The sequence below is a fragment of the Cynocephalus volans genome, chromosome 3 (genome assembly GCF_027409185.1).
Source record: "Cynocephalus volans isolate mCynVol1 chromosome 3, mCynVol1.pri, whole genome shotgun sequence".
NCBI lineage: Eukaryota > Metazoa > Chordata > Mammalia > Dermoptera > Cynocephalidae > Cynocephalus > Cynocephalus volans.
The window spans coordinates 40,583,259-40,611,056 of record NC_084462.1 but is presented as its reverse complement, the minus strand read 5'-3'; positions in this window follow the sequence as shown (position 1 = coordinate 40,611,056).

Genomic DNA, 27,798 nt, shown 5'->3' with positions numbered 1-27,798 from the left:
CACACCCTCAGAAAAGGTAAGAGGACTCTGAGACTTTACACGTGGCTTATTAGGGAAGGTCTTCCCCTGCATGAAACTAATCGCAAAGACTGGAAAAGGTGGCTTTTTAAAAAATGTCCAAATATAAACAAAAGGTCACAAGGCATACAAAGAAACAGAGAAACACTTCCCATTCAAAGGAACAAAAGATATCTACAGAAACTGACCCTAAAGAAACACAGGCATTTGGCTTAATTGGCAATGGTTTTAACACAACTGTCTTAAATGTGCTCAAGGAGCTAAAGGAGAGCATGGACAGAAAACTCAATAAATTCAGAAAAATGATATATGAACAAAATGAGAATATCAACAAAGAGATAAAAATTACAGTAGTTCTCTCTTACTCATGCGGGATACATTCCATAATCCCCAGTGGATGCCTGAAACCATGTAAAGCACGAAACCCTACATATACGAGAGTAACCCAAAAAGTTTATGAAAAGATTCATATTATCTTTTAATTCTATTTTCCATGAAACTTTCGAAGTACCCTTGTACTATTGTTTTTTTCTATACATGCACACCTATAATAAAGTTTAATTTTTAAATTAAGCACAGTAAGAGATAAACAACAATAACTAATAATAAAATAGAACAATTATAACAATATACTGTAATAAAAGTTATGTTAATGTGGTCTCTCTTTTTCTCAAAATATCTTAATATTTCAGGATTGTGATTGACTACAGGTAGCTGAAACCATAGAAAGCAAAACCATACATAAGGGGGGACTATAGTCCAGAAAAGAAGCAAACAAAAATTATGGAGCTGAAAAATATGATAACCAAATTGAAAAATTCATTAAAGGGGGCTCAACAGTAGGCTCAAAGAGGTCGGAAAAATCAGCAATCTTGAAGATAGGTCATTTGAAATTATTGAGTCTGAAGAGCAAGAAGGAAAAAGAATGAAGAAAAGTGAACACAGCCTAAGAGAACTTATGGGACACCATGAATCAGACAAATCTATCTATCTATCTATCTATCTATCTATCTATCTATCTATCTATCTATCTATCTATCTATCTATCTATCTATCTATCTATCTATCTATCTATCTACCTACCTACCTACCTACCTACCTACCTACCTACCTACCTACCTACCTATCTATCTATCTATCTATCTATCTATCTATCTATCTAATTTGGGAGTCCCAGAAGAAGACAGAGAGAAAGGGGAAAATAGTTTATTTAAACAAATAATGGCTGAAAACTTTCCAAACTTAAGGGGAAATAATTGATATGTAAATACAAGAAGCTCAACAAACTCCAAGTAGAATAAATCTAAAGAGATTCACACCAAGGAATATTATAATCAGACTGTTCAAAGTCAAAGACAAAGAGAGAGTCCTGAAAGCAGCAAATGAAAAATGACTCATCACACAGAAGTCAGTGTCTATAAGATTATCAGTGAATTTCTCAGTAGAAATGCTGCTGACCAGAAGGCAATGGGATGATACATTTAAAGCACTGAAAGAGAAATACTTTTCAACCAAGAATACCACATCTGATAAAATCTATTTTTTTAATGAGATAAAAGTTAATACTTCCCAGATAAAAAAAAACTAGAGGAGTTCCTTACCACTAGACCTGCTCTGTAGGAAATGCTATAGGGAGTCCTTTAAGTTAAAATGAAAGGATACTACAAAGTAACTTGAAGCCGTATGAAAATACAAAGCTATCTGGTAAAGGTAAACACATGCACAGATATAAAAACCTGTATTATCAAAATATGAAAAATGAAATGAGAAGGGAATCAAAATGTGTCTCTGCAATAAATCAACTAAATGCAAAGGAAGGCTGTAAGAGAGAAGATGAAGGACAAAAATCTACAAGACATACAGAAAACAATTAACAAAATGGCAATAGTAAGTCCTTCCCTATCAGTAATTACTTTAAATCTAAATGGATTAAAATCTCTAATCAGAAGTCATAGATTGACAGAATAGCTTTTTTAAAAGAATCCTCCTATATATTGTCTGTAATAGACTCACTTTAGATCTAAGTCACACATAAGTCAAAAGGGAAGGACAGGAAAAAATATTTTATACAAAGAGTAATCAAAAGAGAGCTATGATAGCTATATTAACATCAGACAAGATAGACTTTTAGTCAAAACCTTTCATAGGAGACAAAGAAGGGCATTATATAATGATAAAAGAATTCTTCTAGAGGCTTCTGGTCAAGACGGCAGAATAGACAGTCCCCAGCATCACTCTCTCCCACAAATCAACCAATTTACAACTATTAAAAAGCAATGACAGCCAAGCTGGGGCTGCTAGAGCTGAGGGAAAGAGGAGGAGAGACCTATGGAGTGCATGAAGGCAGGAGAAGCCACAATGAGAGAAAGGATCTCTCCTGCCATTTTGAATTCCTGCCACTTCAAGGCTGGAGCTGGTGAGCACATGGAGCAGGAGCTAGTGGGGCCACAGCTGTGCCCTTCATGCTGCTTGGAGGCAGCACGGGAGAAGAGGGCCTTGGTGGCCCTCAGGCCAGCAAGACCACTAGCAGGTTTCCTCTGGGCCCACACAGGAGTGAGGAGCCACAACAACTGAGAAAGGGAGCTGCTCAGAGGCCAGTGAGTTATCACAAGGGATGGCACACAGCCCATCCCAGGGGAAGTGTTTGGAGAATGGGTGGTGGGGGATACAGGTACACTACACCAGTGCAACATTGGGATGCAGCATGGATAGCTGATCTGCCTCCCAGTTAGTGCGAGACCATTCAGTGGAGACTGGTTGAGAATGCAGCTCTGCAGAGGGTATAGTTTGCTGGGGAGTCTTGCACCCAGACCAGAGTTTCCACATAGTCCAGGTGTGCTGGAACTCACAAGACCTGGAAGTACATACAAGGTCAACAATTAAAACCTGAGCTGCACAAAAAGCCTTCCCCAGGGAATCAGCTGCAAAGCAGGAATTTAGCTCAACCACAGGGCTCAAGTGCTGGTCCCCACAGGAAGTTCCCCCATTTTAGAAGTAAGCAAAGGACAACAAATTAGTTCTAGTGCAGAGTTTAAGTGGTGGGAACAGCAAATAATCCAACACAGAACTGAAAGAAAAAACAAAATACCCACAGACCAGAGACAAAGTTTGATATTAACTAAAAATTTGACAAAGTTTGATAACACATCACCAAAGAACACCTATAAAACCTAGAAGGACTGGAAGCCCCCTGGGCTCCCAAGCCAGAGAGGGCAGAGGGCTGGGGGCCTGTACCATGCCATCCAACATCTATGACCAGCCCAATGATGACCACCAATCCACCACAGGAAGTACCCTGGGCTCCTGAGCCAAGGCAGTGGGAAGGGAAGCTGAGGGCTTCAGCCACATTCCCCTGACATCTGCAACCAGCCCAGTGATGACTGCTGAGCCAATGCTGGAAGCCCCTGGTCTCCCCTGAAGGAATGAGGGGAGTGTCATGGGCCTCAACCATGCCCCCCCTCCTTCTCCCTTCCCCCACCCGCTCCCCCAAACTACTCCACAACATCTTAGAATGTAAAAAAAAAAAAAAAAAATAATAATAATAAATAAATAAACAAAAAAGTTTTTAAAATAAATTTTGAAAAAAATTCTTCCAGAAGATATGACAATTATGAAATATCAAATTAACTAAACATATGAAGGAAACATTGACAGAACTGAAGGGAGAAATAAACAGTTCTGCAATAATAGTTGACTTTAATACCCCACTTTCAACGATAGAACAACCAGACAGAAATCAATAAGAAAACAGAGGACTTGAACAACTCTATAGACCAATTGGTCTGACAGACATATACAGAGCATACACCCAACAATAGCAGCATACACACTTTTCTCAAGTGCACATGAAACATTCTCCAGGATAGATCATATGTTAGGCCACAAAACAAGTCTCAATACATTTAAAAAGATTGAAATCACATGAAGTATATTTCCTGATCATAATGAAATAAAACTAGAAAACAATAGCAGAAGTAAAACTGGAAAAAAAGCCCCCACAAATATGTGTAAATTAATATGTGGAACTTAAATAACACACCTTAAATAACCAATGGGTCAAGAGAAAAAAACCACAAGGGAGATTAGAAAATATCTTGAGAAAAATGAAAACACAACATACCAAAACTTACGGGATGCAGCAAAAGCCGTGCCAAGAGGAAAATTCACACCTGTAAATGCTTACATTAAAAAAGAAGAAAAATCTCAAATCAACAATTTAACTTTATACCTTTAGGAACTATAGAAAGAAGAAAGAACAAACTAAATCCAAATATAGCAGAAGGAAGGAAATAATAAAGATTAGAGCAGAGGTAAATGCAATAGAGAATAGAAAAATAATACAGAAAATCAACAGAACTAATAGTTCTTTTAAAAGATCAACAAAATCAAAACTTTAGGAAGATTGTATAAGAAAAAAAGACAGAAGACTCAAATAACTAAAGTCAGCAGTGAGAGTACATTAGAACTGATTTTATAGAAATAAGAAAGATTATGAGAATATTATGAACAATTATTTGCCAAAAAATTGAATTACCTAGAAAAAGTGGACAAATTCCTAGAAACAGACAATCTACAAGACTGAATCATAAAGAAACAGAAAAGCTGAACAATTTAATAATCAACAAAGTGACTGAATCAATAATCAAAAGCCTCCTAACAAAGAAAAGCCCATGACCAGATGTATTCTACCAAGCATTTAAAGAATGACTTACTACTAATCATCCACAAATGCTCCCCCCAAAATTGAAAAGGAATGAGCACTCCCTAACTTATTCTGTGAGGACAGCATTACCCTGATACCCAAGCCAGACAAAGACACTACAAGAAAAGAAAACAACAGGCCAATTTCACTGATACATATTGATGCAAAAATCCTCAACAAAATTCCAGCTAACAGAATTTGACAGGATTTTTAAAGGATTTATGCACCATATCAAATGGGACTTATTCCTGGAATGCAAGGATGATGGTTCAACTACAAAAATCAGTCCATGTAATATATCACATTAAGAGAATAAGGGAAAACAACCACATGATCATCTCAATTGATGCAGAAAAAGCATTTGACAAAATCCAACTGGCATAAAGACATGCATATCGACCAATGGAATAAAATAGAGAACCCAGAAGTAAACCCTTGCATATATGATAAAGTCATTTTTTGAGGGAGTCAAGGCCATTTAATGGGAAAAAAGAGTCTTTTCCACAAATTGTGTTGCGAAAACTGGATAGCCACATGCTAAAGAATGAAGTTGGACCCTCACCTTATACCATAAACAAAAATTAACTCAAGATTGATTAAAGACCTAAATATAAGAGATAAAATTATAAACCTCTTAGAAGAGGGAAAATACTTCATGACATTGGGTTTGGCAATAATTTCTTGGATATGGCACCAAGACGCACAAAACACAAGCAACAAAAGTAAAAATAGATAAATTAGACTACATCAAAAATTTAAAACTTCTGTGCATCAAAAGGCACAATCAACATAATGAGAAGACAAACTATGGAAAGAGAGAAAATATTTGCAAATCATATACTTGATAAGGAGTTAATTTCCAGAATATATAAAGAATTCCTAAAACTGAACAACAGAAAAACAGACAACCCCATTCAAAAATGGAAAAGGGCTTGAATAGATGTTTCTCCGAAGAAGATACCCAGATGGCCACGAGGATGTGAAAAGAAGCTCAGCCTCACTGACCATTTTGTAAATTCAAATCAAAACCACAATGAGGGGGGGACGGAGTTTCAAGATGGCGGCGGCTGCGGCAGCTGGCGCGGAGTAGCTGAGGTGGAAAAGGTGGCCACTGGGCCTCAGGCAGCCGGGAAACTTGTGGACCTTCCTCTGGCCATCTCTTAAGGGAGGACTGCTGCTGCTGGCCGGTCGTGGGGGCTCAACGCCACTTTGCCCCCGGCAGGAGAGGCTGCCTCATTTACAGGCAACAGCTTTGAAGTGTGGAGCAGGAAAAGAACTGTTTCTTAGCTGCAAAAGCGAGTCTTGAAACAGGGAACACGGCGCCAGGGCTGCTGTGGATGCAGCCAGGATCCCGGAGGCTGGGGCCGCGCTGAGGGCGGCCAGCTGCCCTATTCAGGATTCGAGGTTTCAGGCCGGCATTAAAGAAGATTCCTGGGAGCGCCCGAGCGGCGCCGCGACTGAACAGCCCGAGGCGGCAGCGCCGAGAACACAGAAGGCAACAAACCAGAGACAGAGCGAGCGCCCGACCTGGCACAGCACTGTGAGTGATCCCTGGCACAGCTCTGTTCGGGGGGTGGATGCCCACGCGGCTCCCGCCTGCACCACCAGGCCACTCACTGTCCCGGTGCTGCCTCCATTTTCCCAGGTGCGGGCAGCTCCGCCCTGCTCGGCCATCACTGAGCCCATTTGCTTGGCCTGGCGCGGGGCTTTCCGGACCCTGCGGGCCGGCCTCCTCTCCCACTCCCTCCGCGGTTCTCTGGCGGGGCTGGGGGTGTGGGGCGTCCCCTACCAGTGTTGGGAGGGCTAGGAAGTACGGGCGGGCCGACTGTCACTCCACCACACCCTGGACTCCGGCCCCGGTAAACTTCCTGTTACTGGGAGGCAGATACCATCTCTGCGACCACCAGTTTGGAAAAAAGCCTAACGAATTTCTGGTTGGGAATAGTGTGGTAGGAGAGTTCCCAGGTCCGCTTGAACCTGCTGGAGAGCAGGCTGCAGGCGGGCACTAGACTCGGTTTATACCGGGGGGATACAAAGGTGAACAAGACCCGAGAAAGATCTACACAGTGCTACAAAGGCACCCAGAGAGACCGGTCGTCTGTGCCTAGCAGAAACCTGGTAGACTTCCTGGGCGAGGCGGTGCTGAGCAGGGTCTTGAAGGCCCAGCTGATAGACGAGGGGTGCAGAAGACACACCCCAGCCCAGCACAGTGTGCACAGAGGGGGGAGACGTGCGGCCAGGGAGGCGGAGACTCGACAGAAACCACACACCCGGTGGGGTCGCCACTGCACGATCTAACAGCCTGGGCCAGAGCACACGGAACGGGGAGAAGTCCTGTACAGAAAGTGAAAGCTCAACAGAGATCACACACCCTGTGGTACGTGATCCACCAGCCCAGCAGAGTCCAAGCTGACCAGAAAGGTGGATCCCCGGAGAAGCCCAAGACCCGAGGCAACCACACACACAAGACACTAGAGGCCAACTGAGCAATCACGGCGGGAGCCATACCAAATTGGCAACCACAGCAACATCCTAGTTACTCATTAGTCTCAAACCGGTGGACTGTGAAACCCCCTGCCACAATGAATAAACACCAAAAAAAAAGACACCAGAAATACAAAAAATCAAGAAAGTACACCACCAAAAGTTAATAAATCTCATACTCTAGATCCTATAGAACAAGAAGCCCTTGAAATAACTGACAAGGAATTTCGAGTGATAATTCTAAGGAAACTGAATGAGATACAAGAAAACTCAGCTAGACATCATGATGAAATGAGGAAAAGTATACAGGATCTGAAAGAGGAAATATACAAGGAAATCAATGTCCTGAAAAAAAATGTAGCAGAACTTGCTGAACTGAAGAAGTTATTCAGCGAAATAAAAAACACAACGGAGAGTTTAACCAGCAGGCTTGTTGAAGTTGAAGAGAGAACCTCTGAACTTGAAGATGGGCTGTTTGAAATAACACAAGCAGACAAAAAGAAAGAAAAAAGAATCAAGGACATGGAAGAAAATCTGAGAGAGATATCAGACAACCTCAAGCGCTCAAATATCCGAGTCATGGGTATTCCAGAAGGGGAGGAAAATGGAGATTCCATTGAAAACATATTCAACAAAATAGTGGCAGAAAACTTCCCAGGTATAGGAAAAATCACAGATCTTCAGATCCAGGAAGCTCAACGATCTCCAAACGTATTCAACCCAAAAAGGCCTTCTCCAAGACATGTCATAGTCAAATTGGCAAAACTCAGAGACAAAGAGAGAATCTTAAAAGCTGCAAGAGAGAAGCGTCAAATCACCTATAAGGGAGCCCCAATCAGGTTAACATCAGACTTTTCATCACAAACCCTAAAAGCTAGAAAGGAATGGGATGATATTTTCAAAATACTAAAAGACAAAGATTGCCAGCCAAGAATACTCTACCCTGCAAGGCTATCCTTCCGAAATGAGGGGCAAATAGTATATTTCTCAGACAAACAAAAACTGCGGGAGTTCACTACCACACGACCACCCTTACAAGAAATCCTCAAGGGAGTACTGGGTTTGGTTCCTGAAAAATAACTACCACTGCCATAAAAACCTAAGAAAAATCTAAACCCGCTAGTACAATAAAAATGGCATTCATGAAGAGAAAACAAGCTAACAAAAACACTATCTACAACCTAAGGAACTAACAAACAAAGAAACCAAACAGTAAATCAGAAAGCAAGGAACAAAAGACACCTAAGACAACCAAACAACCAATAAAATGCTAGGAATAAATCAACACCTTTCAATAACAACTCTTAATGTTAAAGCCTTAAATTCCCCAATTAAAAGACACAGACTGGCTGACTGGATCAAAAAGCAGGACCCAACTATATGCTGCCTACAAGAGACCCACCTCACCCATAAAGATTCACACAGACTAAGAGTGAAAGGATGGAAAAAGATTTACCATGCAAACAGAAAAGAAAAACGAGCTGGAGTGGCTATTCTTATATCTGACAAAATAGACTTTAAACTAAAAACCATAAAAAGAGACAATGAGGGACACTATTTAATGATAAAAAGACTGATCCATCAAGAAGACATAACAATCATAAATATGTACGCACCCAATGTTGGAGCAGCCAGATTTATAAAACAAACTCTATTAGACCTAAAGAAGGAAATAGACACTAATACCATAATAGCAGGGGACCTGAACACTCCACTGTCAATATTAGACAGATCATCTAGGCAAAGAATCAGTAGAGAAACACAAGATCTAAACAAGACTCTAGACCAATTGGAATTGGCAGATATCTACAGAACATTCCACCCAACAACCTCAGAATATTCATTCTTCTCATCAGCACATGGATCATTCTCCAGGATAGATCACATATTAGGTCACAAATCAAGTCTCAATAAATTCAAAAAAATTGGAATTATCCCATGTATCTTCTCAGACCACAATGGATTAAAACTAGAAATTAATAACAAACAAAACTCTGGAAACTATACAAACACATGGAAATTAAACAGCATTCTACTTAATGACATATGGGTCCAAGAAGAAATCAAGCAGGAAATCAAAAAGTTTATTGAAACTAATGAAAACAATGATACATCATACCAAAACCTGTGGGATACTGCAAAAGCAGTATTGAGGGGAAAATTTATTGCATTAAATGCTTACTTCAGAAGAATAGAAAGATGGCAAGTGAACAACCTAACACTTCACCTTAAAGAACTAGAAAAACAAGAACAATCCAATCCTAAAGTTAGCAGACGGAAAGAAATCATTAAGATCAGAGCAGAACTGAATGAAATTGAAAACCAAAAAACAATTCAAAAGATCAACGAATCAAAAAGTTGGTTTTTTGAAAAGATAAATAAAATTGACAAACCATTAGCATGGCTAACAAAAAAAAGAAGAGAGAAGACTCAAATAACAAAAATTAGAAATGAAAAAGGCGATATTACAACTGATTCATCTGAAATACAAGGAATCATTCGAGACTACTATAAACAACTATACGCCAACAAATTTGAAAATCTGGAGGAAATGGATAAATTTCTGGACACACACAAGCTCCCAAAACTGAACCGTGAAGACGTAGAATATTTGAACAGACCAATAACAATAAAGGAGATTGAAGCTGTTATCAGAAGGCTCCCAACAAAGAAAAGCCCAGGACCAGATGGATTCACAGCAGAATTTTACCAAACATTCAAAGAGGAATTGACACCGATTCTTTACAAACTATTCCAAAAGATTGAAACGGACGCAAATCTCCCAAACTCATTCTATGAAGCAAACATCATCCTGATACCAAAACCAGGTAAAGATATAACCAAAAAAGAAAACTACAGGCCGATATCCTTGATGAATATAGATGCAAAAATCCTCACTAAAATACTAGCAAACAGAATACAGCAACACATACGAAAAATTATTCATCACGATCAAGTGGGATTCATCCCAGGGATGCAAGGTTGGTTCAACATATGCAAATCAATAAATGTGATACACCATATTAATAAACTCAAACACAAGGACCATATGATCATCTCTATAGATGCTGAAAAAGCATTTGATAAAGTTCAGCACTCATTCATGACAAAGACCCTCTATAAGTTAGGTATAGAGGGAAAGTATCTCAACATAATTAAAGCCATATATGACAAACCCACTGCCAATATCATCCTGAATGGGGAAAAGCTGAAAGCTTTTCCTTTAAGAACAGGCACTAGACAAGGATGCCCACTGTCACCACTCCTATTCAACATAGTGTTGGAAGTACTAGCCAGAGCAATCAGAGAAGAGAAGGAAATAAAGGGCATCCAGATTGGAAAAGATGAAGTCAAACTGTCCCTGTTTGCAGATGACATGATCCTATATATCGAACAGCCTAAAACCTCTACAAAAAAACTCTTGGAATTGATAAATGATTTCAGCACAGTAGCAGGATACAAAATCAACACACAAAAATCAGTAGCATTTCTTTTCTCCAATAGTGAACATGCAGAAGGAGAAATCAAGAAAGCCTGCCCATTTACAATAGCCACCAAAAAAATAAAATACTTAGGAATTGAGTTAACCAAGGAGGTGAAAAATCTCTATAATGAGAACTACAAACCCCTGCTGAGAGAAATTAGAGAGGATACAAGAAGATGGAAAGATATTCCATGCTCTTGGATTGGAAGAATCAACATAGTGAAAATGTCCATACTACCCAAAGTGATATACAAATTCAATGCAATCCCCATCAAAATTCCAAAGACATTTTTCTCAGAAATGGAAAAAACTATTCAGACATTTATATGGAACAATAAAAGACCACGAATAGCCAAAGCAATGCTCAGCAAAAAAAATAAAGCTGGAGGCATAACACTACCTGACTTTAAGCTATACTACAAAGCTATAATAACCAAAACAGTATGGTACTGGCATAAAAACAGACACACTGACCAATGGAATAGAATAGAGAATCCAGAAATCAACCCACACACTTACTGCCATCTGATCTTTGACAAAGGCACCAAGCCTATTCACTGGGGAAGGGACTGCCTCTTCAGCAAGTGGTGCTGGGATAACTGGATATCGATATGCAGGAGAATGAAACTAGATCCATACCTCTCACCGTATACTAAAATCAACTCAAAATGGATTAAGGATTTAAATATACACCCTGAGACAATAAAACTTCTTAAAGAAAACATAGGAGAAACACTTCAGGAAATAGGACTGGGCACAGACTTCATGAATACGACCCCAAAAGCACGGGCAACCAAAGGAAAAATAAACAAATGGGATTATATCAAACTAAAAAGCTTCTGCACAGCAAAAGAAACAATTAAAAGAGTTAAAAGACAACCAACAGAGTGGGAGAAAATATTTGCAAAATATACATCTGACAAAGGATTAATATCCAGAATATATAAGGAACTCAAACAACTTTACAAGAAGAAAACAAGCAACCCAATTAAAAAATGGGCAAAAGAGCTAAGTAGGCATTTCTCTAAGGAAGATATCCAAATGGCCAACAGACATATGAAAAAATGCTCAACATCACTCAGCATCCGGGAAATGCAAATCAAAACCACATTGAGATACCATCTAACCCCAGTTAGGATGGCTAAAATCCAAAAGACTATGAACGATAAATGCTGGCGAGGCTGCGGAGAAAAAGGAACTCTCATACATTGTTGGTGGGACTGCAAAATGGTGCAGCCTCTATGGAAAATGGTATGGAGGTTCCTTAAACAATTGCAAATAGATCTACCATACGACCCAGTTATCCCACTGTTGGGAATATACCCAGAGGAATGGAAATCATCAAGTCGAAGGTATACCTGTTCCCCAATGTTCATCGCAGCACTCTTTACAATAGCCAAGAGTTGGAACCAGCCCAAATGCCCATCATCAGATGAGTGGATACGGAAAATGTGGTACATCTACACAATGGAATACTACTCAGCTATAAAAACGAATGAAATACTGCCATTTGCAACAACATGGATGGACCTCGAGAGAATTATATTAAGTGAAACAAGTCAGGCACAGAAAGAGAAATACCACATGTTCTCACTTATTGGTGGGAGCTAAAAATTAATATATAAATTCACACACATACATACACACACACACACACAAACCGGGGGGGGGGGGGGAAGAAGATATAACAACCACAATTATTTGAAGTTGATACAACAAGCAAACAGAAAGGACATTGTTGGGGGGAGGGGGGAGGGAGAAGGGAGGGAGGTTTTGGTGATGGGGAGCAATAATCAGCTACAATGTATACCGACAAAATAAAATTAAAAAAAAAATAAAAAAATAAAAAATAAAAAAAAAAAAAACCACAATGAGACACCCATTAGGATAGCTCCTATCAAAAACAAAAAATAACAAGTGTGGTGAGGTTGTAGAGAAATGAAAACCCTTGTGCCCTCCTGATGGGAATGGGAAATGATAGCTATTGTGGAAAGCAGGATACAGTACCTCAAGAACTTAGACGTAGAATTATGATCCAGCAATTCCACTTCTGGGTATATACCCAAAAGAATTGAAAGTGGAGTCTTCAAGAGCTATTTTTATACCCATGCTCACAGAAACATTATTCACAGTAAACAAAATATGTAAGAAACCCAGGTGTCTGTCGATGCACAAATGGATAAACACAATGTAGCATATCCGTACAGTGAAATATTATTTGGCCTTAAAAAGGAAAGAAATCCTGACACATGCCACAACATGGATGAAACTTGAGGACGTCACACTAAGTGAAATAAGCCAGTCACAAGAGGACAAATACTGTATGATTCCACTTATATGAGGTTCCTAGAATAGTCGGATTCAGAGACAGAAAGCAGAATGGTGGTTGCCAGGGGTGGAGGACGGGGAAATGAGGAGTTGGTCAATAGGAACAGAGTTTCAGATCTGCAAGGTGAAAGGAGTTCTGGAGACAGGCTGCACAGCACTGAGAACGTGCTCAACACTACTGAGCTATACACTTAAAATGGTTTAAGATGGCACATTTTATGTTATATATTTTGCCACAATTAAAACTAAAAACAAAAAAATGCTGGCAAGGATGCTTAGAAAATAGATCACTCATACATTGCTGAGAGAATATGAAATGGCTCACCTACCCTGGAAAACAGTTTGGCAGTTTCTTATAAAACTAAACACGCAATCACCATATGACCCAGCAATTGCACTCTTGGGCATTTATCCCAGAGAAATGAAAACTTATGTTCACGCAAAATCCTGTACATGAGTGTTTATAACAGCTTTGTTTGTAATAGACCCAAAGTGGAAACAAACCAGACATTCTTCAGCAAGTGAATGGTTAAACAAACTGTGCTAGAGCCATACCAGGAACGGGACTCAGCAGTGAAAAGAAGGAACTATTGATACATACACCTTGGACGAAATCCCGAGGGAATTATGCTGAGTGAAAACAGCCAATCCTAAATGGTTACATACTGTGTGATTCCATTTATGTAACATTTTTGAAATGATAAAATTATACAAACGGAGAATAGATTAGCTGTTGCCAGGGGTTTGGGAAAGGGTGTGTGGTGGGGGAGGTGGGAGAGGCTGTAAAAAGGCACCAGGAGAGATCCTTGGTGGGGGGTGGAAATAGTCTGTGTCTTGACTGTATCTACTTTGCACGGATACATCAGTGATGTTCTATTAGAGTGTTGCAAGATGTTATCATTGGGGGAACTGGTGATTGTTAATATCTGCATGTGAATCCACAATTATCTCAAAATAAAAAGATTGACCTTGGAAAAGCAATTATAATTGATTATTATCTAGCTGTTTTCTGTGGGTTCTTTGTGAGTGTGTCTGGGGGCCAAGTGGAAGCCTGGAAGGCTGGGGCCTGGACCAGCTGAAGGCTCTTTCCCTGACATTCCCAGCAGTTAGCTGATACCAGCTGGTGGCTGGGACTGAGCTGGGCTCAGCCAGAACATCTACAAATGGCTTGTCCCAGTTGCCTGGACTCCCTCACAGCATGGTGGCTGGGCTCAAGGGCCAGTGCCCCAAGAAATAAAACAGAGCCAGGTTGAAGGCAGCGTCACCTTATGATTGCCCAGGGCTTCTTCACATCAGAGGCCATCCCTCTGCCATCCCTTTTTCCCTCAGAGAAGTGGTCTGGGAAAGACTTTCCAGGGGTGGACATGATACAGGTTGTGCTGAGTTTTGCTGGGCTTGGGTTTCAGGACATGCCTCTGGGTTTCCAGCCACTCCCTGAGGTCTCAGGCCCCTTCCTCTCTGCTCTCCCCTGGAGGAAAATTACTGTTGCCAGTTACACCTATTTTTAGCACCAGCTGGGGTGGGGGAAACAGACCAGAGGGGGCTGGCTTTTGCAATCCAGTGGCTGGACATGCTCAACAGAGTACACAGAACATTCTGGTGCATACAACTGGAAACGACCCCTTTAATTGAATATTCACTAGATAGAAAAACCATAAAAGCCAAATCCCAGGCAAAGGCAGGGTTGTCGCTCAGTTTCCTGGAGGCGATCTAGGCTTGGCTGCTGAGGTGTGTATAATTTACTTTGTATCTAACTTACTTTCGGTAAGCAGCTGCTCACTCTCTTGAGCCAGCCTGCACTCTGTATTGAACTGAAGGTATGTGTTTCTTGCTTTTGTGTTAGACTTGATGTCTGTACTGAACTTACTTTTGTGTTCAACTTGGTGTGGGCCCTGCTCAGTCTCAGGAGCATGCTGCCCTCTCTACACGGAACCCATATTTCTTATGTTATGTTAAACTTGTTCTCACTTTCCATGGTGACTCTGCCCTTGAATCTTTCCTGTGGTGGATTCAAGAACCTGTTAAGAGGACTGGGTGGGTTGAGGCCAACTGTTGGGCCCCCAGGACCCTCCCTCCAACATCAGACACATGGACTGTTTCTTCTACCCCCTGCCCAGCCCTCTGGGATCGCTCCAAGGACCGTGGCCGTGTGGGGGAGGGAGCTCAGGACAGGTCAGAGCGGGACCATGCGGATGCCAGAAGACCCCACTGTGTCCACGGCACTCAACCTGCTTGGTTCCCAGGTGTAGGCCCATCCAATCTGATCTGGTGCTGAGCTGGCAGGGGCAGGCGGGAGACTCTAAGGGGTTCAGAGGCTGGGGAGCGGTGAGGGCACTGGCGCTGACAGCAGGGCCTGCGTGCAAGAGGTGGCTGTGGGTCCTCGGTGAGGTCCCTGGTTAGGAGAGAGGACGGTGGGAACTGCCTCCACTGGTGCAGAGAGATGGCCAGGCAGGAGCCTCTGCCTGAAGAATGGGGGAAAAACAAACAACACAAAAACACAGCCTGTGCCACGCACAGTGTAGTTTTCTGTTGCTGTGTAACTATCAGCACGGTTTGGTGACTTAAAGCTACACACATTTATGCTCTCAGAGTTTCCATGGGTCCTCTGCTCAGGGTCTCACTGGGCTCTACTCAAGGTGTCGTCGCTCATGTGGAACTTGGTGTCCTCTTCCAAACTTATTCGGGTTGTTGGCAAAATTTGGTTTGCAAGTTGCAAGATTCAATTCAATCTCGCACTTGCAAGATCGGTCAGAGTCCCCACTTTGTTACTGTCTGTAGGACACCCAGTGACCTGCCTTCACTTGGCAAGTCTGCTCTTGGCCCTTGCTACACGGCCCCTCTAGGCAGTTTGCAGCTCAGCAGCTTGCTGTCGTCAGGCGACCCTCTCTGATGCTTCACCTTCTTTTATTGTGTGTTTATTTTCACCTTCTTTTAAAGCCTCCTCTGTTTAGGTCAGGCCCACCCAGTGTAACCTGGATAGTCTCCCTCCTGAGTAACTCAAAATCAACTGTTTATGACTAATCACAGAAGGGACATCCTATTATATTCACCAGTTCTGCACACGCTTAAGAGGAAGGAATGACGTAGGGAGTTTACACCAGGGGCAGGAACCTTGGGGCCATCTTAGAATCCTGCTTACTGCATATGGGTTTTGAGTCTAAATTGCTACTCACCTTAGGTTGTGGAAATCCCCAAGATTAACATACAATTGGCCCCAGGCAGAAGATGTCTTTGCAAAGCATGGTAAAGGCAAATGGAAAAATTCTCACAGAAAAAAAAAAAAAAAAAAGTATCATCCCCAACGACAACATTGCAATTAAAAAATTTTTTAAAAAACCAAACACCCAGGAACACCATCCACAGTACAAGCAAGTCAGCAGGCAAAACACACAGACAGATAGGACGATTAGCATCCCGAGACCTGGAGGCAATAGGACAAACCCACTCCTCTTAATTGTGCATGTGTGACACTGATGCCACCGTATACTTGAGTGCTGGATCCAGACGCTGCCTTAGAAAAACAGTGAGAACCAGTAAAACCCACTGGGTAAGTAATGAAGCGCTTTATTACGAAAGTAAAGTATTATTTTGTAATGTTTTCCACACTAATAAAACCGTAGCATTCATGATCCTCTACAATATTTTATCACAATATGTACAATTTGTGGTTGATTTCCAAATCTAGGTACACTCAGGCACCACATGATGTTTTGGTCAACGATGGACCACGTATGCGACTGTGGTCGCATAAGATTTTAATGGCTGTACGCCAGAGCCTAGGTGTGTAGTGGCTATACCATCTAGGTTTGTGTGAGCACATTCTGTGTTTGCATGACAACATTGCCTAACGACACCTTTCTCAGAACATGATCCCATTGATAAGCGATGCATGACTGTATCGCTTTAAGAACTTGAGGGATAATTCCAGTTGTTGCTGCCACAGCAGAGTAAATTTTCTCCAAATTGAAGTGAATTTTTAAAAATATAACTATTTTGACTCGAGAAAGGTTGTCTTAACTTGGCTCTCCTATCATTTGAACATAAATCTATGAAAGTCTTATTATATCAACACAATTAGTGTTTTTGCTGAAATGAAGGCAAGAAACATTAATTTTGTGGAATAAATAAATGTATGAATTATGACTTTATTATGCACGCAAACAATGCCAGCCTTAACAGCCCTCCCAGACATGCACGATAATTAAATTCAGCCATCTGTGATATTTTGCCAAGTTTTATAAACATAAAAACTATAGTTTTACACATATTCACTTGATTTATGGCTTTTACATATGTAGACATGTGGTCAAGGAGCCGTGGGCACTGCTGCTCTGAGAGGGTGGCCGTGGACGGGGAGCGAGCCTGGAGAACACAGCAGGGGGTCCGAGGACGCTGGTGCCCCTACAACAGAGGCAGGCAGAACCCAAATTGCTGGATACATTGGACCTGGCCTCAATGGCGCCACCACGTGGCAGCGTGTAACAATGGCATGTTCCTGCCCTCCCCCCACACAAGGACATTTTGCCACCAAGTCCCTGGTGATTTTTTTTTTTTTAAGAATTCAAGGGAAGAGAGAACTACCAGGGGAAGATATGGGGCTTTCTATTTTTGAGGCAGGTGAATACCAGAGTGATTTATTTTTTTAAATAGTTTGCATTTTGAGTTTGTGGAGCAATAGTACTGGTTTAAAATACGTACCAAAAAAACAAATTGTTCTGTGCATAGCAGCAGGGAGCAGGTGGGTCAGAGGTTAAACTGCAGACTCTGGACCAGACCTGGGCTCAAGTGCTGGCTCCAAGTGTTGGCTGTGTGACTTCGGCAAGTTTCATGGTCTTTACAGGCTTGTTTTCTGGTATGTCAGTGGGAGTCTGGGCAGCTTTGATGTCACAGGGACGTGGTGATATGAGCTCTGCCTAGCTCCTGGCACTCAGTAAGGGCCTGACTGATGTGGCTGTCCTTCCCTCTCCCCTTCACTCCTCTTCCCCTCCCCCCCACACATGGCAATCACTGAGTGTTTGTGGGGGGATCTAATGAACTTAGACAGGAGTCGCCAAGGGTGATGGAATGAATCTGGTTCTCCAGGCATTCTCAAAGCGGCGCTCACGTTGCCTGGACTCCTACTATGTTCCGTGGCACATTCGCCTTTCCCTTAGCCAAGTATTTCTAACTTCTTGTCTATCTTTGAACATCCAGCACCCTGTTCTGCCACTGTCTCCTGGCTGATAGCCTCGCCTCCCAGTTTGCAAAGAAAATAAATAAAGTTGCAAAGAAAATTAATAATGAGGCAGGGACACCTGCCTCCCCTCACCTGTCCTGCCATCAGCCAGCTTCCTCCTCTGCTACCCTCAGGGCCATCCCTCCCTTGTCCCTCTGTGTCCCTTCCCCTCACCTTCCTCAAGAATGTCATTTCTGCAATTATTCCCCCAACACTCAATTTGATTGCCATCTCCCTATTAAATGTCCCCACTCACATTCACACTTGTTCAGAGTCTTCAACCTTTAAAATGAACAAGCAGCACAGGCCCCCAGCTCTGCCTGAGGCCGCTGCAGAGCTGCCGATTCTGGCTCTCTTCGCTGCACCCCTACCTGCTCTACTGCCCCAGCCCTTCTTTCCTCCACCTGCTTAGAGTGAGCCTCTGAGTTCTCTCCTCCTCAAGGCCATTAACAGCCTCCTGGGACTAAATCCGGTGGGCACCACTGCGAATGGAGGTGAGTGGAGAGAGGAGATTGACAGGGGAGCAGCCCCTCTGCAGCTCCAGAAGCCTCTCGCTCCTGCCCCCACACTTCCCACATCGGGCTGTCACCAAGGCCTTGGAGCTGTTTGCTACTGAGCACAGCCCACCCCTCCTGGTGGACAGGTCAGCTGTGCCGCTGTCCTGGCTTGGTGCTGCAGGGCGAATCTCCACACTGAAATCACATGTCTTCAGCTTGGAAAGGTGACCTGCTTCTGGGGTTCAAGGCTCCAGTGGCCTCTCAGGAGCATTTATCACACGATCCAGATGTAAGCCACCCAAGGGTGACCTCAGGGCTTCCTCTGTACCCTTCGAGTCATTCTCAGTAACTTTATCAATCTCGCCAAGCAGGCGGCTACCAGACTCCTACTGAGAAATGTGTGTGCTCTTGATGCCTCCTGGGGAGTGGGGGAAGCGCGGGTCACATCTCACAGCAGCACTTAATGAAGACCCTGTTAGGCATCTGTTTTCCTTTCCAAAGCTCTCTTCTACCTTCCAGTTGCCCTCCACCCCCTCCCATCTATTCTTCTGGAATTTAACTCCCCAGGCTGAGCCATTAGCTCCTGCCCTCAACTAGAAAACCCCTCCCAGCAAAGCAAAGACCAGGCATGAGCCTGCGGGGCCCTCAGGTGGCAGCTGGGGTAGCACCGCTGTGCTCCACGCATGCAGTCCCTCCATGCCAACCGACCCCTGGATGGGGGGTGTCCTCCCCAGTCCCTGCCATAACTCCCCCCAGGTCACACTAGGAAGGACCTGGGAGATCCACACTGTGAGCCTGGTCTTGCCCAGAAGTCCCTTCTCTAAAGCAGCTCTAAGTGTGGGGCCTCGAGACCTTCGGGGTGAGGGTGGCCTGGACCCCAGCCACAGCCTACCCCACTGCTGGCCTCTGCCCTGATGCGGGGGAGGGTGACACCAGAGGAACACAGCCCACGGCTATGTGGTGAGTGAGGCCTGTGGAGGAGGGAGGAGGAAGCATGTGCCCTCTGACCTCCAACCCCTAGGGAGCATGAACCATGAGTGGCCTTGCTGGGTATGGACGGGAGCTCAAATGCTGGCCATGGGTGCCAGGGGCACTCCTTCGTCACCCAACTCCTCTCTTTCTCCACCTCACTCCTCACACCACACCTACTCCTGCTATGGCTAGAACATGTCCCCCAAAAGTTCACGTGTTGGAAGCTTGGTCCCCACTGGTACAATGCTGGGAGGGTGGGACATCCGATTATGGTATCTGAAAAGGCAGGGCCTTTGAGAGGTGATTGGATCATGAGGACAGTGCCCTCGTGAATGGATTGATCCATTCGTGGAGTAATGGGTTATCGTGGGTGTGACCTGGTGGCTTTGTGAGGAGAGCATAGGAGAGAGCTCTTGCCATGCTGTCGCCATGTGACACCCTGTAGAGAGTTCCCACCCAGAGTAAGGCCCTCAGATACGTTCCCTGGACCATGTACTTCCCAGCCTCCAAACTGTAAGAAATGTTTCATTTCTTTATTACCCAGTTTCAGGTATTCCTGTTGTTAGCAACAGAAAACAGCCTAATGCAACTCCAGTGACATGCTAGCCTCATCCCCTTGTGGCTGGGGCTGGGGTTCCCCACACTGGGGTGGAAAGCAGCTACTGAGCTCTCATCAGTCTCCCGGTCCTTGAGAGGTGGGGAGGAGGCTTCTGGGGGAGAAACGGTTAGGAGGTGATATCATAGCTCCTGGTGGGCCCCTTGCTTTGCCAGCTGAGCCCCCAGGACAGGCACAGCCTCAACTCATAGCCCCTTACCCTGTGGCTGGGACACAAGCGAGGGCCTCCTGTCCCCTAGGCCTCTTCCCTTTGTGCCACACCTGCCTAAAAACATTCAGAAGCATATGTCGTGCTTCTTGGAGTTTTCTTTCCATTAAAGAACGTTGTAACTTACCAGCAGTTAAAATTGACCAAAAATTAGCACTGGTTTCTCTTTTAAGTGTGTGTGTTTGTGTGTGGCTTTTGTAATCAGTGAAACAAAGACATCAAAGGAGAGGAAGAAATGAGCTCACCAGAGCTGTGGACGAGGAGGAGGACCAGGGGCTGGCAGCCTCTCCAGGACCTCTGAGGGACCAGCTTGTCAGGGTCCACACATGGGAGAAACTCAGTCCACCCACGCCATCACCAGCAGGTGGGGACTGTTAGCCACTTTCTGACAAATCTCTTAGCAAGTCAGAGCTGCAAGTTTCTTGCCTGAAAGAAGAAGCCAGTGAGAGGGTACTTAAAAATGCTCGTGGAAAATTAGAATTAAAAGATAATACAAATCTTTCCATGAAGTTTTTGCAGATCCCTTGTATTTTTTCTGGAGAGACTTCTGCCCAGAGCCTTCTGGGGGAATGAAGGAGCCAGGGAATCAGCTTCAGGCAGCAGGGGAGAGGCCTCACACACTCACCCAGGAGAAGCCCCGAGCCCAGCTTCAGGCTTGGGCCTCGGCTTCCATCCATGGGAGCCGCGGGCTGCACCTTCTGACCTCGCCAAGTTGTCAGCCTCTATCTTAAGGGGTTGAATGATTTGGCCCATGTCTTCGTTATCCAGACCCGGCTGCCTGAATTCCCTTCTCCTTTAGGGACCAGTGCTGTCACGACTTCATGAGGGTCTGAGATATGGGTGTGGGGAGGCTGGGGGGTTCCTGACTTGGTGGGGCTTGGCCACTTGAGGTGGAGGAGAGACAGCACCCCCCCCTTATTCCTCAGGCTTGCATCCCTGCTCAGTCCTTGCTCTAGCCTGGGCCCCCTTGTCCCCTAGGGCCAAGTTATCAGACCAAGAAAAACAACATCCACCCAGCAGTGAGCTATGTGACTTTCTGCATGGCTTCCTGGAGCATGAACACACTAGAAATAATGGTGGCTGGCACTGCATTACAATCTCCCAGCTCTTCTCTCTGGTGCACAACGGAACTTTCTGGTAGGCTGGCTGAGAGACATGCCTGCCTCCTCTCCTGGTCTCTTCTTCTGTCCCCAACACCTTATGGCCTCTGGGGCTCACCCTTGGGTCAGAGCTGATGCCCCTAAGGTTGACTATTGGCCTGTCAGTCCAGGAACAGTGTGTTCTTCCCACCCATCCTCTGTCCAAGTTGCTCCAGGCCCACAGTGAGCAGTGTGACAGGCCGCTGCTCTCTGTGGAAATGTGGGGCTTCTAGCTGGCAGTTGCCTCTTCCTGCCCTAGTATGAATGCTGGCACTGACATCATGTATACCACATGCCAGACACGGCTTAAGCACTTGACGTACATTAATTCATTCAAACTTTGCAATAATGCTATGAAGGAGATGCTGTTATTACCATTTTACAGATGAGAAAACACAGGCTCAGTGCAGCTGACAAATTGCCAGTGTCACCTGTCCAGAGAGCAACAAACCTGGGCCATCCCAACAGTCTGGCCTGAATCTTGTCTCCTCTATGATTCTTGGGATGACCACTCATCCCCCTGAGCACGTGGCTTTCACAAGGACCTGGCAAGGGACATTTGTCTGCCTCTTCATCATGGGCATGAGCAGGCCATCATGGAGACTCCGCTTGGCTCTGGGATCTCCACATACCCAGTGCCCACGGGAAATCCTCAGGCCCGAGCCCCTGACTGAGTCCTTGCCTGACTTCTCCTTGGGACAGGAGAAGGGAGGTGGCCTCAAGGACCTGTTGCCCGGCCTGGGATGGAAATGTCACCTGGACTTACTGGTTTGGAGGACTTTGGCCCCAGGAGAAGCTTACCACCTAAGTACCGTGGGTTATGAGGCCTGTGTTTTTCTTCTCAACCCCGCGTACAGTAAGTAGGGGCTGGATTCCAGAGCTCGCTAATGTGTTGTAATTAAATATGTGAATGTAACCTAATTGTATGCAACAGATTGTGTCTGGAATATTGTGGAGCCGGTCCACAAATACTTCCTGAGGGTCCCTGTGCACTGGAGGAGCAGAAGTGGGTAGGAGAGACACAGAACCCTGCCCGTGGGTGCCTGGAGTGTAGCGAGGGCTTTTCAGCGAGTACCATGAGGTGCTCGTGGTCTCACAGAACGCACTCTGGGCCTTGTGGCTTGTCACTGAGTGAACTGCTGCTGAGCAATGTTCAGGTGGGTGGCCGCCACCGTGCCTCCTCTCCAGCGGTCCAGCCAGCGCTGCCAAGAGCTGTGCTCCGTCTGCACTGGGCAAGGCTCTGTGAGGCTGTTCGCTCCCTCTCTGGGCAGCTGGGCCGGTGGAGGGCTGGACGCAGCCAGGCCCTGGTTTCCCCCACTTCTGCATGGCAGAAAGCAGTTCTGTCAGGCACCCAGCTGCACAGACAGCCCTGCCGTCTGCCAGGTGCCACTGCCAGTTGAGGCTGCACACTGGAACCCCGTGTTCCCAATGCTGGGGCTGAGTTTCGCAAAGCATGGTCCCACCTTCCTCCAGCTGGGACCCCAAAATATGTGCTGGGCGTGGGTGGGAGAAAGTGCACTCTCATCGCCTGCCTCCATCCCACCCCTTGTTCCCCATCGAATGGATGGAACATCAGCAGACTCAAGGGACCTGGTGGGCAGTGAGCTTCTCTGCCTCAGTGTTTTCTGTTGGAGGCAGGAGGTCCTTGCAGGGATGCAGGAGACTTGGATTTAAGGAGCAGGGGACACAGAGGCCACCCCCAGGTGCTATGCAACCCTGAGCCAAAGCTGAAGGGGGCACATGGGCTTCCCTATCTTTAGTCTTGCCTTAGCCTTGCCCTGGCACACAGAGGGGTGCTCACCATCTGTCTCCAGAGGACCACGCCTCCTCGAGTCAAGTGCCTGCCGCAGTCAGTGCCCGCCGCAGTCAGTGCCCGCCGCAGTCAGTGCCCTGGTTACTTGCTCATGACCCTGTCTCCTCTATGTAAGTCCACCAGGAAGATAAAACATCCTGCAGTTTGGATCAGAAAAGAGTTTGGGGAAAACCAGACTTGCTGAAGGGAACCAGGGGCTCATTCCAGGGGTTTGCTGTCAGCCAGCAGGATGGAGTGAGTCATGCCATTCATGCTGGGCTGTTGGTACTAACTGGTCTCTCTCGCTGATGCTGACCTGGGCTCCTCCAAACCTCCATTACAGTGCCAGCCAGAGGCCTGCTGGGCCACTGTGCACTGTAACATTCCCAAGGGAGGACTTGAATCCTCAGATGGTGGTTTGTGGGGACTCGCTGCAGCAGGGGCCTCCCTCTACCCCTCTGAAGGGATGATGAGCAGGAGGACAGGGAGCTGGCACTGCAGCCGTGGTGGCTCCTTCCAGGTGAGCAGAGGAGAATGGCTACGAAGCTCGTTCAGGGCAAGCAGGAGGCTCAGGGCTGGGAAATCAGGTGGGTCCAGGGCCGAGGCTGCAGAGCTCTGGGCAGGTGTGGTGAGCCTTTCTGCCCCAGGCCAGATGGAGTCAACAGACCACAAACCCAGTCACACTGGGCAGCGTCCACGGTGATCCCACCTCCTCCCAACCACCATCCTTCCAAGCCAGGTCTGTTGCTGGGAATTGCAAAAAGTAGGATTTTTCAGAATTTCTATGTTCATGAGGCAGCATTTCTACAAACACCGAGGACATCTGTGTGTGAAGCTGCGTTCTTTTTACCTGGCATTGTATCAGGTTACATTTTAGTGCCTCAGATACATCTTGTCCTGACAATGCCTGATGGCTCCAGTTGAAACAGAACACAAAATCACCACCAAAGCAGTGAAAGCCACGTAGCAGTGACAAACTGATTAATAGGCATTATCACTTCAGAGAATGTTTAAGATGAATCTTTGCACAAGTAAACTTGAAATGCCCAGAAACTTTATAGTTCATATAGGCAAGGAATCTATTACAGGAGGTCCCAAATTTGAGTCATAAAAATGTAAGCGATGTGGATTGTGAAGCTGAAAGTTTCCTAAACTTTCAATTAAAAATTTTTTTTCACCAAGGTCCAGGGTTCAATTCTTGTACCGGCTAGCCACGCTCCCTCCCACCTGAAAAATTATGCTAGACTATTTAGAAAATCATGGCCTGCAGGATGTCACCTGTTTTTGTAAATAAAATTTAATTGGAACACAGCCTTGTTCGTTCAGTTACATATTGTCTGCGGCCACTTTCATGCTGCAGTGCAGAGCTGAGTAGTAGTGACAGAGATTGTATCATCCCCAGAGCCTGACATATTTACTCTTTGTTCCTTTACAGAAAAAGTTTGCTGACCCCTATGCCAGATAAAAGACTGAATTACCTTTTATACAAAAGATTGAATTTTACCTTTTATATAAAATATGGCAAAGTAACTATCAAATAGAAAGGTGATCAAAGAGTCCGTAGCCAAAAATGTAGGAAAACAAGCATTATATATAATTATGTCAATCAGTTAATAAAAGACAATTTCTGAATTGTATGATGTTTGAGGTATTTTTCAGCTCCTTAAAATTTGTAATAATTTATTTTCTTATTTAAGTATTCACTTTTATTCCTAATTTTATATAAGAAATTTTTAATTTTTAAAGGAATTTCCTAAGTGTTTAATCTTCAGACCCTACAAAACCTGAATCCACTTTAGCTAAGTGGGTATTGAGATCCAAGATAGTGCAGTTACATTTTAGAGAATAACTCCTATACTGGATATGGGAAAAGTGTGTATTCCAATAGAACTTGTTTGCAAAGACTTCAGTCTTATTACCGCACAAATGACAACACCTAAGAGAACGAAAGTTGGTGAAGCCCTGAAGGGGCTGATCAGGTGACAGCGTGAATGACAATAAATCACAAGAGTGCAGCTGCTTACACCAAAGTAAGGGGGTCCTTGGAACTGTTACCACTGCCCTAGTTTCTGAAAAGTCCCTTCCCTTTGCTAATTACAGAATAATCAGCCTGCCCCTGCCCTCTCTCCTTCCCACTGTGATGCGCTTGGCAGTGCTGTTGGGGCATCCTTCCTCCACGCCTGTGTGGGGTCAGGAACCAAATCCCACTCCTCCCTGGAGCTCCAGAACTGAGAACAGTGAGGGCCCTACAGGACGTCTCCAACATGGTCCCTTCTGAGGGCCATGAACAAAGAGCAGGACGCTGTCACCCAGGATGCCATTGGCTGCAAGCCACAGAATGTCTGGTTATCAGCAGCAATGACGACTTTCAAGGAGGCTCCTTTGCGAGGCTCAGCGCTGCCCTCCCGGGCGGGCCCTCCCTGCGTCTGCCGCCCTGCTCATGCACCAGAGGGGTGACCGCCCCCAGTGCCTCACACCGCACGGGCCCAGCAGGAGGGAAGCATCGTGCCCTTTTCTCATCACCAGGGAAACCTTTCCCTGAAACACTCCTGCTCTGGCTCACTGGGTCGCGTGCCCACCCCTGAGCCAGTCACAGGAAAGCACGAGGCAGAGCCCAGCCTGATGCCCTTGGGGGTCCCGGGCTCCGCACATCTGTTACCAGAAAGGCAATGGTTTAGGGACAGGCAGCCCTCAGTGCTGTAAGAGCTTTGCATCCTCCACGTGCAAACCATTCCCATGGAAGTGACTAAGCCTCCAGAAACGGTTTGGCCGAGCAGATGTAGCCCTGGAAAATCTGGAAAATGCCTCAAATTAGTCATGAGGACGCTATGGCCTCCCTCCCCCTGCCCCCAGCTCTGCATGGAGTTTCCGAGGGTGGACCCTGCTGGCCGCCCAGGGCTCTCTGGAGTTGTTCGGATGGTAGCTCCAGCAGCATCTTCGAGTCAGCAGAAGGCAAGGGAGCTTCTGAAAGCAGACGGAGCCAGGTGCTAAGATAAAACCCCTGACCAGAGAAGGCCTGCTGTAGCAAAAACAGTGCTCTTTAGATCTCGTAACTGCTACTGTCACCTGTCTCTAAGGCAGGTGTATGTCAGGGAAGGTGAGCCACTGATGCCTGAGAATCTCACTATTAAAAAGGGTGGGCTTGTGCCAAGACCCCCAAGGTATGTTTCTCTAAACAGCAAGCAGATCTTGGTGCCATCCTACTCCAGGGCTGGTCAAACCTTTCTGTTGATGAAGAGCTATATTCTCCTCTGTGAAAGAGTCCAGACACACGGAAAACTCGAGGGTTACACACAAACAGCATTCACTGTTTATTCTATGTCACTTTCACTTTTTTAATGCCCTACTAAAATGATTCAGACACCCACCATTACGGGTAGCAATCCCCAGTGTGAACACCCTATTTTCACTCTTGTGGTCCCCACAATGGACCACTGAGGGTGTGTAAGAAAGAAGGCGGAAGATGGCTGTAGGTGGCTGAGAGGCCGCCCCAAGGGCCTCAGTGAGGGAAGGAGACACAGCCCGCGGCGGGACAGGCAGCCGCCAGACTCCTCCCACCGTGTTTGTCTTGTAGATCTCACTTTGGAATCATGTAGATGTTTTCAGCAACTATTAAGCAAAATTAAGCCAAAAGGAAAAAGAAAGCAGTTTAGAAGTCAAAAGCAAAATGAAAGAAAGAAGCCCGTGTAAGTTGGTAGCTTAACAAAACAAGAAAAACTGTTTCAACGCAATAATTGGGCACCACATCCCTGGTGAGACACATCCTAAGGACAAAAGTCTCTCCAGCAATCACACCGCTAGTGTTAATATTCATTTTGTCGTCCTGAAGTTATTATTCTGCTAGTTCTGTAACTGTTTTCCTGTCAAGATGTAGAAACGATGGTAACAATGAACTCTCCTCCCCATCCCCCCAACGACCCAGTGCCCAAACTCTGGTCTCTAAATTGCATGTCCCACTGAAAGGAACTTGAACTCAGAGAAATGTCTAATGGCCGGTGTGGGGTAAGAATGGATCACATGAGCCGTGGAAAGCCAGGGAACCGTGGAGGACTCCCAGGAGTGTGGAAAAAAGGGTGCAGAGCCAGGCTGAAGAGCCTCATTGGCCAAAGACGGTAGAGGTTGAAAATCAAAAAAGAATAAAAGCTGTGATGTTCTGAAACATTTCAAATATGAAAGCCAAACAAAAGCCATGAGTTTTTGAGTTTGTAATAATGTCCAAATGAAACAAAACAAGCCTAACGGATCACTTTTAGAGAATGCTGGGAAGTCAAAATATTTTCTGAAAACTGGTACATTAAGGAGAAGAATCAAGCCTTTGCTTGCCTTTTCTGTATGAACGGCAC